The 13913-nt window shown below is 38.0% G+C and overlaps 1 protein-coding gene across 7 annotated transcripts in view; it reads right to left on the bottom strand.

The window, feature by feature from the left end:
* ENOX1 (ecto-NOX disulfide-thiol exchanger 1) overlaps positions 1 to 13913 on the bottom strand; it is a 548245-nt gene that overhangs the window by 389885 nt on the left and 144447 nt on the right. For 5 of the 7 annotated variants that reach the window (XM_027767432.1, XM_027767429.1, XM_027767430.1 and 2 more), the window contains exon 4: positions 6349 to 6408. The exons of the other annotated variants lie outside the window; for them this stretch is intronic. The gene's annotated coding sequence lies outside the window, so the exon portion shown is untranslated. The remainder of the gene's footprint in view (positions 1 to 6348; positions 6409 to 13913) is intronic. 7 annotated transcript variants of the gene reach the window in all.

Consider the following 13913-nt stretch of genomic DNA (forward strand, 5'->3'; position numbering starts at 1 on the left):
AAACAAGCTATAAGTAAAGCTGTTGAAGTAATTCGTCCAACCCAGAGTCGCCTGAGTTTTGCCTCTGACTTGAAAGCCTTTGAATGAGTGATGATAGTTAGGATGACTCTCCTGTGTGTATGTACTGTTTCAATATTCATCTAGTATTTCATGTGAAATGTGAATGAAGGCTGTCTTGGGACAAACAGGAAGGAACTATACAAAGCCTCAGTAGTATTTTTTATCTATCAGTTTTCATAAATCATCTTTGGAGATAACAAACTTGACACAGACCTTGTTAATAACTGAAATATATAATCAGAATAGACAAGATGTTTTGGGGATTTTGTTTGTGAAAGGATAAAATTTCTCCAGAAGAGCCAATGCTGTACAAAGGAAAGGTGGCGGCCATTCTATTGTTTCCTCCTTATCACCTCTGATAGGAACCCACCTGGGAATGCCTGTGCATCTACCTGTGTTAAGATTCCTTCACCTAGAAATCATCATGCAAATGATGCCAAAAAAGAAAATTATATAGCTTGGAAAATGGTTATAACCAAATGATAGCAAGCAAAATCTCTTCTATGCAGACTTAGTATAACATGAGAATTTGAAAATAGTTACCTTCGCCTGTTAGCCCCACCCAAGTTGCATATACGAACCAGGTTTAAAAGTTAAATATTGTAGTTAGAGAACAACAAAAAAAAAAGCATTAAACAAAATTGTGCCTAAACTGAAAGTACTTCTGGCTATTTTTAAACCTTTAAGAACAAACAGGAATTTACTAAATCTAAAACTGCTAGAGCATTGGGACCAGCAGTTGGCATAATGGCTATATCATTTGACTCCCATGTAGTCGACTGCAGTTTGAATCCCGGACCTGGTGGCTTAAACTCACGTTGGGCGTGGGTGCATGCATACCCAAGATCCCGGGATGGGGTGGGTGAGGATGGAGAAGGGATTGCGGTGTGGCCATCCCCCTGGGGGGTGATTTCTTGCTTTCTGTCTTTCTGGTGAGGGCACACACCCTATAGCAAAAAAACTCTCAAAAAATACCTGCTAGAGTATTAATAAAATGATAAAGTTACATTTTTTAAAAAACACCATTAATGAAAAATAAGTTACTCCTTTTTAGGAAAATAAACATTTATTAACCAATATCATTGGGTACCATTTAGATTAGTCAGTTCATGTCCACATAAGTGATAATTTGTACCAGGAATAAGAGTGCTAATATTTTATATACAATTAAAATGAAAGTTTCTTGGCTATGTACAATCTGGGAAAGTTCTAATGAAATAATAAGTGTAAAAACAAATTGTACTACTCTATACCATGCAAAATATAAATACAAAAGAAGTGAAAAGTAGTAGAAATAGCAATAACACAAGCCAGTTTTTAATTTTTTCCCTACAGACAAGATTTTCCTATGTCACAAACCACCTGCCTCAGTCTCCCAGCTGGGATTATAAGCATGAGCCACCAATACAGATGGGCCTCAGATGAAGCTTTTTAGGTTGGGCCCAGAACTGGACCCAGGCTTCCCCACGTGGCTTAAGCATCCTGAGTAGCAGTATCTAGAAAGCACTACTATGCTAGGTATAATTTTCAACATGTTACAAACTAAATACCTAGTAACTTTATGTTGTAATATTTTTAGTCAGAAATTAAATAATATAAAAAAAACGCAGTGTATCTATGCTGGGAAAATTCATTTTGGGCTTCCCCACGTGGCTTCAGCATCCTGAGTAGCAGTATCTAGCAAGCACTACTATGCTAGGCATAATTTTCAACATGTTACAAACTAAATACCTAGTAACTTTATGTTGTAATATTTTTAGTCAGAAATTAAATAATATAAAAAAACACAGTGTATCTATGCTGGGAAAATTCATTTGGCAAGCTGTAATGATTCAATGTATTGGGTTGTCTGCAAAGTCATGATATATTTTTTCTTTCTTTTTTTTCTCCCAAAGGTAGTTACTTTCTTTTAATGCACATGAAGTATTTTTCTATGCAAAAATGCATCATACTTTTGTGATGACCTAATATAAAAAAATTAAAGAAAAAGTGATATGATAAAATTTTTCTATTCAGTTTAACATTTTAGTATATATTTTTCCAGTTTTTGCTTTATTATACATATTTTTCATTTAAAAATATGTAATTTAGCTTCCTTTTGGGCAGAACTGCTATTTTTCAGTAATCCTCCAATATAACAAAAAGGGAAAAAGGAGAGGCACCCAATATATGTTCTCTAGGCCTTTTAGAAAACATAAAGTAGTTCCTTTGGCAATATATTTGCATACTGAGCATGTTAGACATTCTAAGAGTAGAGATAACTTCCTAAAACATGTGAGTGAAAATGATCAATAATAGAAGGAAGCCAAAGAGAAAGGTACCTGGGTTCAACTGAAGTGCCAGCCTGCTCCACCCAGAGAAGCACACTTTGTAAGAACCAATGGAAAGGACAGACCAGCAGTTAGCGTAATGACTATGTCGCTGGACTCCCATGTATTCGACCGCAGTTTGAGTCCCGGACACAGTGACTTAAACTCACGCCGGGCGCGTGTGTGTGTACGCCCATGATCCCGAGAGGAGAATGGAGGAGAAGGGAATGTGGCGTGGCACCATCCCCCCTGGGGGGTGATTTCTCGCTTTCTGTCTCTCTGTCTCTCTCTGTCTGGCGGGTGTACGTCCCCTATAGCAAAAACCTCTCCAAAAAAAAAAAGAGCCAATGGAAAGGAGCCTGAGCTGCTGGAACCTATTACCTATGCATTTATGCATTCATGGCATAATAGGTGTTAAAAATAAACAAACTCTGGTGTGTACGTGTGTGTGTATATGTATATATAATTTTAAAATTATAATATTAATAACAATTCTGTTTTTATATCACGTGACAATACACCATTTACTTTTTCCACTTTTTAAAATGTTTTTCTAGGAGCCAGCAGTTGTCATAGTCATTAAGGAGCTAGACTCCCACAGGGCTGACCATGGTTCAAGTTCTAGTACTGGCAGCTTGCTTTCTTATTTTCTCTCTCTCTCACGAGCACATGTGCCCTATAGCAAATTAAAATGATAATAAATAAAAGAAAATAATTAATTAAAAAATTAAAAATAAAGTGTTTTTCTAAATTAGTGGTTACTGATGTATGGTCTGCAGACCCCTGAAGCATCCTTGGTATCCTTTACTGGGATCTAGGAGGTCATATCTGTTTCACTATAATACCAAAATGTTATTTGCTTTTTTTACTGTGTTGACATTTGTACTGACAGGGCAAGAGCAATAGTGGATAAAACTGCTATAGGCTTAGACAGAATCAAGACAGTTTTTAAGTTTTAATGTATATCAAAGAACAGATTCCTCCATTATCTGAAAAGACTATGAAAATATTCCTCCCTTTACAATACATATATTTGTGGGGCTAGATTTTCTTTTTAATCTTCAACTGAAACATATCATAACAGATTGAAGAGTGACACAGATGAGAGAATCCAGACATCCTTTATTAAGCCAGTCAAGTAAAATGAAAGAGATTTGCAACAATGTGAAATACAACCTTGCTAAAAATTTTTCGATAATACACCTATTTTCAAAACAGTGTCTTATTTATGTTAATATATAATGTGTTTATTGTTACATTTAAATGTACAAATACAAGGCTATATTAAATTTTTCTATTTTGTTTTTTAGGAGCTTTTTTTTAAAGTTTCTTTTTTTCATGAGACAGAGAAAGAGAGAAACAGGAGAGAGAAAGAGAGACAGTATCCCCAACAGGGTCTTGATGCCACAATCCACCTCTAATTTCAGCCAGTGCAGAAACGTGGGCACAAGAGTGCCTGGGATATTTAGGGAGGTCTCAGGACACAGATCCAGAACCTTTCCATGTGGGTGAGCCCTGTGGAGCATTGTATTTTACTGCTGCACTAGTGTCTACCTCCCATTTTAATTTTTTTAAAAGAATTATTTTAACATTATTTATTTATTTATTTTAATTTGACCAGAGAGGGATAGAGTGAAAGAGGGACAGTGAGAAAGCAAGTTGCCAGGTCTGGGACTCGAACCATGGTCAGCCATGTGGGAATCCAGTGCCCTTAGCCACCATGCCACCTGCTGGCCCCTACCATTTTAATTTCTAATACATTAAATACTGATAGATATAAATCATATGAATGAAAGCTCCTTAGAATCTCCCAGTAGATTTTAAAAGAACAAAAAGTCCTCAGATCATAAATTTGAGGAAATGCTGTTTTATAACAGCACTTTTATTGAAAGCATAGTGGACTCTTTATGAATATGTCTTAATTTATTCAACCACAGAATATGCATTTCCTGAAAATTAGGACCACTAAATAAATCCTACAGGCCACTGTAAAAGGTTTATAGCAGTGGTTAGTGACCTGATTTTGGAATAGGAGCTGCAGATCTTGGTCATCATACCCTTCACCTAGGAGTAGGGCAGATTGAAGAAAAGGACCTATGGCTAGAGTTTCCTCAACTCCACACAACTATGGTTACTCTCCTGAAATCTTCTCCCTCCCATTTGTCAGGTTTCTCTAGAAAACACAGATTTCCACAGATACATGTTTAAAGAAGTTAAAATACAAATTTATTTCAGTAAGGTAAATAATATTTTCTTTTAGCTCACATTAAGTTTAACATACATTTGTCTTCATTTTTGATAGATATTCAAACAAGTTAAGTCCTGAGAACCTTATTTTTGTTACCCTACTCCCTTCCTGTCTAAATCCCTGGCTCAAGGCGCTTAATTCATTGTATCTTGCTTCATTTTTGTTTTTAAATTTTACCAGAGAATATGTGCACTTACCTTAAAGAGACAGAGAGACACACACACAGAAAAAGTGAGAAAGCACCTCTAATGGGGAATGGTCACATTGCAATCCCATCTCCTCCACCTCTATCTCCTTTTAGGGCTTTAGACATGTATGCGTAAATATGTGCCTGATGTGTTTCTCAAGACACAGGTCTGGGATTCAAACCACACGGTCAACCACGTGGAAGCCAGCCATCCCAGCTACTAGGCCACAGCAGGCCCAGAAGAATTACTGAAATCACCCCCTTTCTCTTTTCTTTTCCTTCCTTCCTTCCTTCCTTCCTTCCTTCCTTAACAAGGTTAAGAATGTATTTATAGTATGAAGATCTCATGGCCCAGTTTATGTTTTATAAATCCAGATTTTTCTTAAACCAGATTATATATACTGATTAATTGATTTTTTGATTCATCTAGAATTTAACAAAAAGTCTTTCCAGAATTCTAAAGCACACAAGTTCCATAAAATGTCATTCTTTTATGCATTGATATTACTTTTTAACAAATTAAATATATATAGAGTTAGCCTCATTAAATTTAAATGATCTAGGGGGCCCACCTAAGTAACTTTAAGCCAGACCATATTCCTAAAATGTATTCTGAAGTACTTAGGAATTTTCATTGTTATAGAGGCATTGAGCACCCATTTTAAATAGTCCAGGGCATCGACACCAGAATGCTAAAAAGAATAGAACTAAATGACAATATGGTCACATTCTAAAACTGTGAATACTAGTGTTATAGATCCTGTATATTAGTACAAAATGATTATCAGAGTCTTCATTAATAATTTTCAAATGAAAAAGTGGAATCTGTCCTCCAGAAATCTATACTAGCTCTGTCTACAGTAAATCAAACCACACCGTCCTAGTACAATGTACCTTTCTAGTTTATGAATCAATCACAAACAGACGGGGTTCTCGGCAAACAGGTCTCAAAAAAACACAGAAGTGGAATGTATTCATCTATTATTGTGTTGCTAAATAGAAATATTTGATACTGGGTGATTTAGAAAGAGTAGAGTTTTGAGTCACAATTCTGTGGCTGAAAATTCCAAAGTTGTAGACCTGCTGTCTGGCCAGCCGGTGGTTCTGTGTCACAACATGGTTGATAGAAGCAAGAAGGAAGGTAGGAGGGGGAGAGAGAAGTCAAAATCTCACCTTTTCTGTTTCCCTCCTGTGCCCGCAAGTGACAAGATGGCGCCTCCCTTTAGGTCTCACCTCTTTAAGGTCTCACTACCACTCAAAGCTGTTATACTCAAAGCTTCCAGAACATGAAACTTTGGAAGACAAGCCATTATCCAAACTAAAGTAGTGAGTATGTAACAATCCACATGAGTCCTCTTCCCTTGGCCCTCCTTTGGGCCAAGGATGATAGTACCTGGGTTACAGGCTTGTGTTCTCAAGGGTAAGCCCTACTATGGCTGGCCAACACTGGGTTAACACTCTTCCCACAACTATAACAGCCTTCATCCATAGCCTTACTTTTAAATGTATAGTCTTTTCCTTTTCCAGAATAGGAAAGTGCTTACCTAGGCCATGTACAAATCCTGATCAATTTCCAGGCATAATGTTTTTGCCCTCTTTCACTCCTACAATAGAAAGAACAATGAGGAAAAAATAAAATTGTTCTCCATCCTATCCCCTAACTTTTAGATGATAAAAAGAGGAATAGCCTCAGATTGAGTAATGTAAATGCATCTAATCCAGGTCTTCTAGGGGTGGCTGAAAGTGATGTTCTCAGCAAATAGTATCCTTTTTAAGAGACAGATTTTTTTCTGTAGGGCATGTGCACTTGCTGCAGAGATAGAAAGAGAGAATACAATCTCCCCCCCACTCGCCCCCACGGTGTTTGGCCATGCCACAGTCCCTTCTCCATTTTATTTTCTGGATCTTGGGCATGCATGCACATGTGCCTGCAGGGAGTTTCAAACCGTCAGGTCTGGGACTCAAACCACAGTCCACCATGTAGGAGTTCAGAGACTTAGTCACTAGGCCATCTGCTGGTCTAACAAATAATAGCATTCTTAGAGGACCATAGTAGAAATGAGTGCTCCTAAGGTACAGATGCCTACGTGGCCTTCTCAGTTTACTACTTCTCAACTGGCAATACTCTTGCCTTCTAGGAGACATTTGGCAATTTCTAGAGACATTGTTGGTTGTCACAGCTGAGGTAGGGGGTCAGGGTGGGATGCCACTGGCAACTAGTGGGTAGAATTTAGGAACACTGCTAAACATCCTACAATGCTCAGGACAGCCTGCACAAAAATGTGCAGCATTGTCCAGTTCAAAGTGTCAGTAGGCTGAGAAATCCTGCCCTCATATAATTCAAAACACATGCTTCTGGGTCCATGGATTCTCTTACTCAATAGCTCATTCAATTATTTGCACTCTTGTACAGTTTTCATTATCAGAGAGACTTGTGCCTGGCTCCATCACTTACCAGTTGTGTGACTTAGAGCGGAACTTAAACTCTCCACACTTTATCTATGAATGGAGAAAATGACTCCTTGCATAATTATCATGGAAATTACATTATATAATACATCTAAAATGTTTAGTGAGTGAATGTTAGCTGCTGCCATCATCATCAAACACTTAATAGCTACTAAGTGCCTGATACTGTGTTTGGACCTGAAAATAAAGGAAGGAATAAAGAATTGGAACCTGTTGGGACCAGCAGTTAGTGTAATGGCTATGTCACTGAACTCCCATGTAGTTGACCACAGTTCGAGACCCAGACCTGGCGGCTTAAATTTATGCCGGGTGCGTGTGCACATATGCCCAAGATCCTGAAAGGAGAATGGAGGAGAGGGGATTGTGGCATGGCCATCCCCCCTGGGAGGTATTTTCTCACTTTCTATTTTTCTGTTTCTCTCTGTCTTTCTGGCGAGCACATGTGCCCTATAACAAAAAAACTCTCAAAAAAAAAAAAAAAAAAAAAGAATTGGAACCTTTCACCAAGGAGCTCAGAGACATACCCAGCTAAGCAAAAATACACTAGAAAACCTCTTCTGCCACTCAGTAAGTCACATTTTTTCCTTTGCCTCCAGGATGAAAGAAAGCAATACTTGCCCTAATTGTGGGTCTCATTCTCTGCTTCTCTGCTGCTTCTCCCTTCCATCTGACCCCAGAATACTTTGGTACCTGAGACAGTTTGTGGCAGACCTGCTCCCACAAGAAAGAAAAAGCAGCATGCATGCAAGTGGAATGACCATACGTGGACCTCAGAAAGGTGGCAAGGTTGAAAATGTCACCATGTTCAAAATTCAGGATTAAAGTTTCAGCCGCTGAAGAGCATATGGTGAGCACATACTATCAGGTTACCTGATCCCCATGGCATTTTTGGCATTTGTCAGCTAGAAAGTCTTAATTTAGCACAACTATGCATCTTTCAAGAAAGGAAATGCCCCCCATGAAAAAATTCTTCATGATTTATTTGCCTTATTGTATCAAGTGACTTTTACTTATCCTTTTTCTATCTCTGGATACAGCGCTGTTCCTTGCTCTGTGTAGGAAAGTTATAATTTGCACATACACATTATAATTTGTAACTGTAAGAATGACTGCAGTGTCACATTCACTAGAATAATGGCCTGTAGCATAAATAAATAGGTACTGTAAGAAAGGTAGATGCCTTAGGAGAATATCCTTTAAGCTCTGCAGTTCAGAAATGAGGTTCTGTCTTACACTGTTCTATGCGTTCAGCAACAGGAAAAAATTACTTGAAAGGTAAAAGCTTCATTTAGATGCTGTATATTTTTCGTTGATTTGGATTAAACCCAAATGATTATTTTTAAGTTAATGTAGAAACACTGTGGAAAAATGAATCAGGTTTTAATTGCTATAATGCTGCATCATTTACTTAAACTAGAAATGATTGGTGAATCTGGTTTGGAGGTACGTCCTAAACAAGCCAATTAGTACACAGATTAACCTCTGTAATCACTCTCTAGCCAATTGCTTTCTATAATTTTTTCATAAAATTTGTTTGCACTCATGTTTCTTAATGAAGCAGGTAACTAGCCTTGCTTTTAAGGAATTTGGTTCTCTTGCATAGAAAAGTTTACAGTATTTGCTTTGCAGAAATTTATTGCTGATTTACTTGCATGTAATACAAAAATCCCATATTTTGCTAAGAGGGTTTAAATCATAATAAGATATAAGATAATTAGTTTTTGGACTGTTTAGAAAGCAGAGTTTCATTTTTAAAAGGAAAACAAAACAAAACAAAAAAAACAACTCCATGGTTTCTCAACTGTATAAACTCTTCTTCTAGAAAAATATGCACTCCAAACCAGAATGATAAAGCAGGCACAGAAGTGTCTAGATGACAGCTCTCTGCCATTAACATACAGCATCACATTCCATAACATTTGCTCTATTATTCTGGCCACTCACAAACTTATATATTTGGGAAGGAGTATTTTTAAGATCCAATTGTTAAAAAGCGTCAAGCTGTCCACCCTTTTGTGAAGGCAGTCCGAGTAGTATTCTTGTTTATATCTGAGCTGATGCTCTATTTGTCCTCCGAGTCTGAGTATCTGATACATGTGGAGAGCTGTGAGTGGACTCTCTTTGGACCAATTAACATGAGAGACCAAGGAGGCTCCTAAGAGAGGAGTGAAAGGAAAAGGAGTAACAAGGAACAATTTGCTAATAGGACAAGGAACAATGATGCCAGAAAAAAAGAAATAATGCTGAAAACAGCACATGTTAGAATACTGAGAGACCACTCTAATGGGCACGCAGGAATCCTAGGCACAGAAATGACAATAAGTATAGAGTTAGAAACAACAACAACAAAAATAATAGTTTATTTGAAATCTCAGTGGGGCACTAGCAATACAAGACATTAGCAGCGCTTGTCCCACAGCATTTGAACAAGTATGTGAGATGACACTCACTCATGGGCTACACTAAGGGCTCTAGATGTAAGGCTTGTCGTCTTGGGTGGCTGTCAGTAAAAGCTATAACTCCCAGTTAGCAATGGCATAAGGACCACATTTTGGGGTGCAGCAACTAGAAACCTTCCCCAGGATGGATGGGAAATAAGCTTACAGGCGATTAGCAGTAATCAAGAAGATTCATTCACAGGAAGCATGTGAAACACTCTCTGGAGACTCCAGAGCTATTTAGGAGGAATTCAAGAGAGCTAGCTGGAGCCAAAGAAATGCTGCTTTGCAAATGTTACTGTGATTTGTTTTTATCCCCAGGATGAAGTGGCTTGGGAAATACAGGAAATGTACAGAGGTAATAATGATGACTGTGATAATAGCTATTTTATTTTCTATGTAGTGCTGGGTATTGTTTCTGTGATGTGGGACAACTATATCAAAATATTGCACTGGAAATTAATAAACTTTCAAGTTAAATTTTAAAAGACCCCATGATATGAGACACTATATCCAACGTATTGAACCAGGTAGAAGAAACTGCTGAAAATCAGTGTTTCTTCTCTCTTCTCTTGACGACAAACCATAGACAGAACATTCCTAGCTTATTGCTGATTGGAACTAAGGAGTGGAAGAAACACTACTGTGTTTGGCTTGAGTCTTAGGGGGTACATAAGGCAACTCCAGTACCTGACCAGAGTCTGACCTAAGGCCAAGCTGCTGGGAGGCAGAGTCCCCACTCATACCTTCTAGCAGAAGATGTCCTAAGGGTGCTCAGCTTCTGTGCTCCAATCGGACAATAGCTCTGGCTCTCAGTGAACTTTATTTCCTGGTCTCATGACCCAGTCTCCCTGGACCCATGACAGCCACCGGTCCTCTGAGCACTAGCTAATCTTTCACAGCTAGGCCTACAGCTTTTCTCCATCTGACCATGCAGCCTTCTCAATCTGTCCCTTCTTTGCCAAGTTTGCACTCAGGTTACAGACTGATACTCTTTGAAGCAGTATTAACAAATTAAAATCATAATGATAATTAATCTAATCTTTATAGAAACTCTGTTTTCAAAATAAAACAAAATATTTATTTTTCTTGTTTTTAATCAGGTGTTTTTTGAAACTTTAGAGAAAGTGAGTGGCTAAATGTTGAATGGCATGGTCGGGTCTGAAGTGAGTCCACAATGACTCGACACAGCGCACATGCTTTAGACTGTAGATTTGGCTTGCACATATATAAACCATACTGTAGACTTTTCAAATAGAGAAAACTTTTGTGAGTTTTGGTATAGTAAGAATTACTATAATGAATTAATGTTGAATTTGAATAAATATTTTATCAGAATATAATAATGTGATTTTTCTTTATAAAATTGATATGGCAAATTATATTAAATCAGTCTAGTTTAAACCTATTTGAGATTTTTTTCTATAGAGCATGGGTGCTCGCTGGAGAGACGGAGAGAGAGAGTGACAGAAAGTGAAAAATCACCCATCAGGGGGATGGACATGCTGCAATCCCTACTCCTCCATTCTCCTCTCAGGATTTTAGGAATGCATACACACGTGCCCAGCATGAACTTCCAAGTCACCAGGTCCAGGATTCAAACTATGGTCACCTACATGGGTGTCCAGAGACATAACCATTAGGCCATCTACTGGTCCCAGTTAATGCATTGTAAAAATCGCAAGCTTATGAAAACCTTTGAAGGGTCCACACACTCAAATCTTTCTTTAATTTTCCCTGAAGTTTTTGAGCAAAAGATGATTTCAAATAAAACTAAACAGTGCACCACATGTTTATTTCCCTCACAAAACACATTATAAAGTTTAGTCAGAAACCCTCAGAGGTTCAGAGAAGGTTGAAATCATTCTGAAAATAATTAAAACACTAAAGTTTCACTCTCTATGATATTCCCCCCCTACAAAAATTAAACTAGAAAACGCTAGCAAAAGACTACTTGTTTCTTTCCTAACATAAAACTCCAGGGACCAGCAGTTAGTGTAATGGCTATGTCGCTGGACTCCCATGTAGTTGACCGCGGATCACGTCCTGGACCCAGTGGCTTAAAACTCACGCCTGGCGCATGTGCATGTGTGCCCAAGATCCTGAGAGGAGAACGGAGGAGAAAGGATTGTGGCATGGCATCCCCCCTGGGGGGGGTGATTTCTCGCTTTCTGTCTCTCTTTGTCTGGCGAGCGCACGTGCCCTATAGCAAAAACCTAGGCCCCATAAAAAAAAACCCCCAAAAAAAAAAAAAAAAAAAAAAAAAAAAAAAAAACCCTAGTACCTTTGTTTCCAAAAGAAGCATTTCTCTTATACAACTATCATGTTTGTCATTGACATGATAACCAACAAATCATTACGGGGCCTGTATTTCATCTAGGTTTTCAAGTTTGGTTCTCTAATGGGATTGTAAGGCTATTGAGTAACCTTATATTTTCCTTCTTTTTCCAGTGATGCAACTTATGTCAAAGGAATCAGTAGGTGATGTAGTGGTTGAGGTGCTAGACTCCCACATGGCCAACTGAGTTCAAGTCCCAGACCTGGCAACTTGAAAATCACACCAGCCACATGTGCATGTATACCCAAATCCTGGGAGAAGAACAGAGAAGAGACTGTGGCATGGCCATCCCCCCAGTGGATGATTTCTTACTTCCTTCTCTCTTTCTCTCTCTCTCCAGAGGGTGCACACGCCCTATGCAAAAAAAATCTTAAAAAAAAAAGTTATGTCAGAAAACATTCCCCCCAGAAAAAAAATCAGAGAAAGTATGTGCTTTTACTGAACATTAAGGAAGCTCATTTGTATGGAGGAAAAAAAAAATCTCCTAAGTAATCATACTCTACAGAGCATCAGTGACAAATGACACACTTCCCTCTTTTTCAAAAAATAAAGTGGTAGGGAGGCCCAGGGTACACTGTATCTTAGCTCATTCAGTCTTCTCTAACAGAATACCATAGTTTGGGTTGACTTACAAACAACAGAAATTTAATTCTTGGGGCCAGCAGATAGCATAGCAGTTATGTCATTAAACTCCAGCATGGCAAACTATGGTTTACGTCCTGGATTCAGTGGCTTGAAAATCACACTGGCCATGTGTGTGTGTGTGCATGCCCAAAACCCTGAGAGGAGAATGGAGGAAAGGGGACTGCAGTTTGGCCATCGCCCCAGGGATTTATTTCTCACTCTTCTCTCACTGTCTGTCTCTATCTTTTTCTCTGGCAAGCACACGCACCCTAAGCCAAAAACCTCTTTAAAAATAAAAAAATAAAGAAATTTAATTATCATATTTGGAGGCTGGGAAGCCTTCTAGCTAAGAATCAATGTCCAGAAGAGCTCAATTCTGGTTTAAAGGATGGCCATCTTCTTGAGTTCCCACACTGCAGAAGGGATGAGGGAACTCTCTCAAGTCCCTTTTTTTTTTTTCCTCTTTAAATTTATTTATTTTTTTTACATTAATTCACTATACATCATTATAGCATACAGATGAATTTTCCATCCAAAATACACTGTGTATTGGCTCAATCAAGCACATCAACATACATGTTATCAGCAAATAATTTTCCAATTCTTATGTCTTGTATACTTTGTTTTTCATTTTGCCATCCTTGATTCCCTATCCCTCACCCTCTGCCATGTCCCGCCCTCCTCCCACATTGTCTCTGGTATCCATGGTTGCTTTCTATGACTTCCCTCCCATTTAATTGATTTACTAATGAACTTAATTAGTCTAAATATATCAAATAGCTAGCATAGCTGATATATACCTATACATGAACCCAAGTCTGACTTTAGGCATAAACCTCAGTGAGTAGAATGAATATATTATAAAGTAGTACCCAGCTGGGGTTATATAGCTTACTGCAGTCATCAAATATGCATTTTTTTAAATTTTGATATGAACAGTTTTACTGTTTTATTTTTTTCTCCTGCAACTTTTTTTTAATTACTTAACATTCATTCCCTGAGCATCATCACAACATACTAAATGTGGTTTCCCATCTAGAATAATCATGCATGCTATCATCAATAATATTCCATTTCTACTTTCATACATATGTATATGTATATATATGTTTTTTACCCCATGTTTGACCCTCTGCCCTTTCCCACTCTCTTATTACACTATCTCTGCTATATACAGTTGTCTTCCATTCCTTTTCCCCCAACATTTTGTTGATCACACAATATCATAAGTAATCTAACT

This window comes from Tupaia chinensis, unplaced genomic scaffold (assembly GCF_000334495.1).
Source record: "Tupaia chinensis unplaced genomic scaffold, TupChi_1.0 Scaffold144262_1, whole genome shotgun sequence".
NCBI lineage: Eukaryota > Metazoa > Chordata > Mammalia > Scandentia > Tupaiidae > Tupaia > Tupaia belangeri.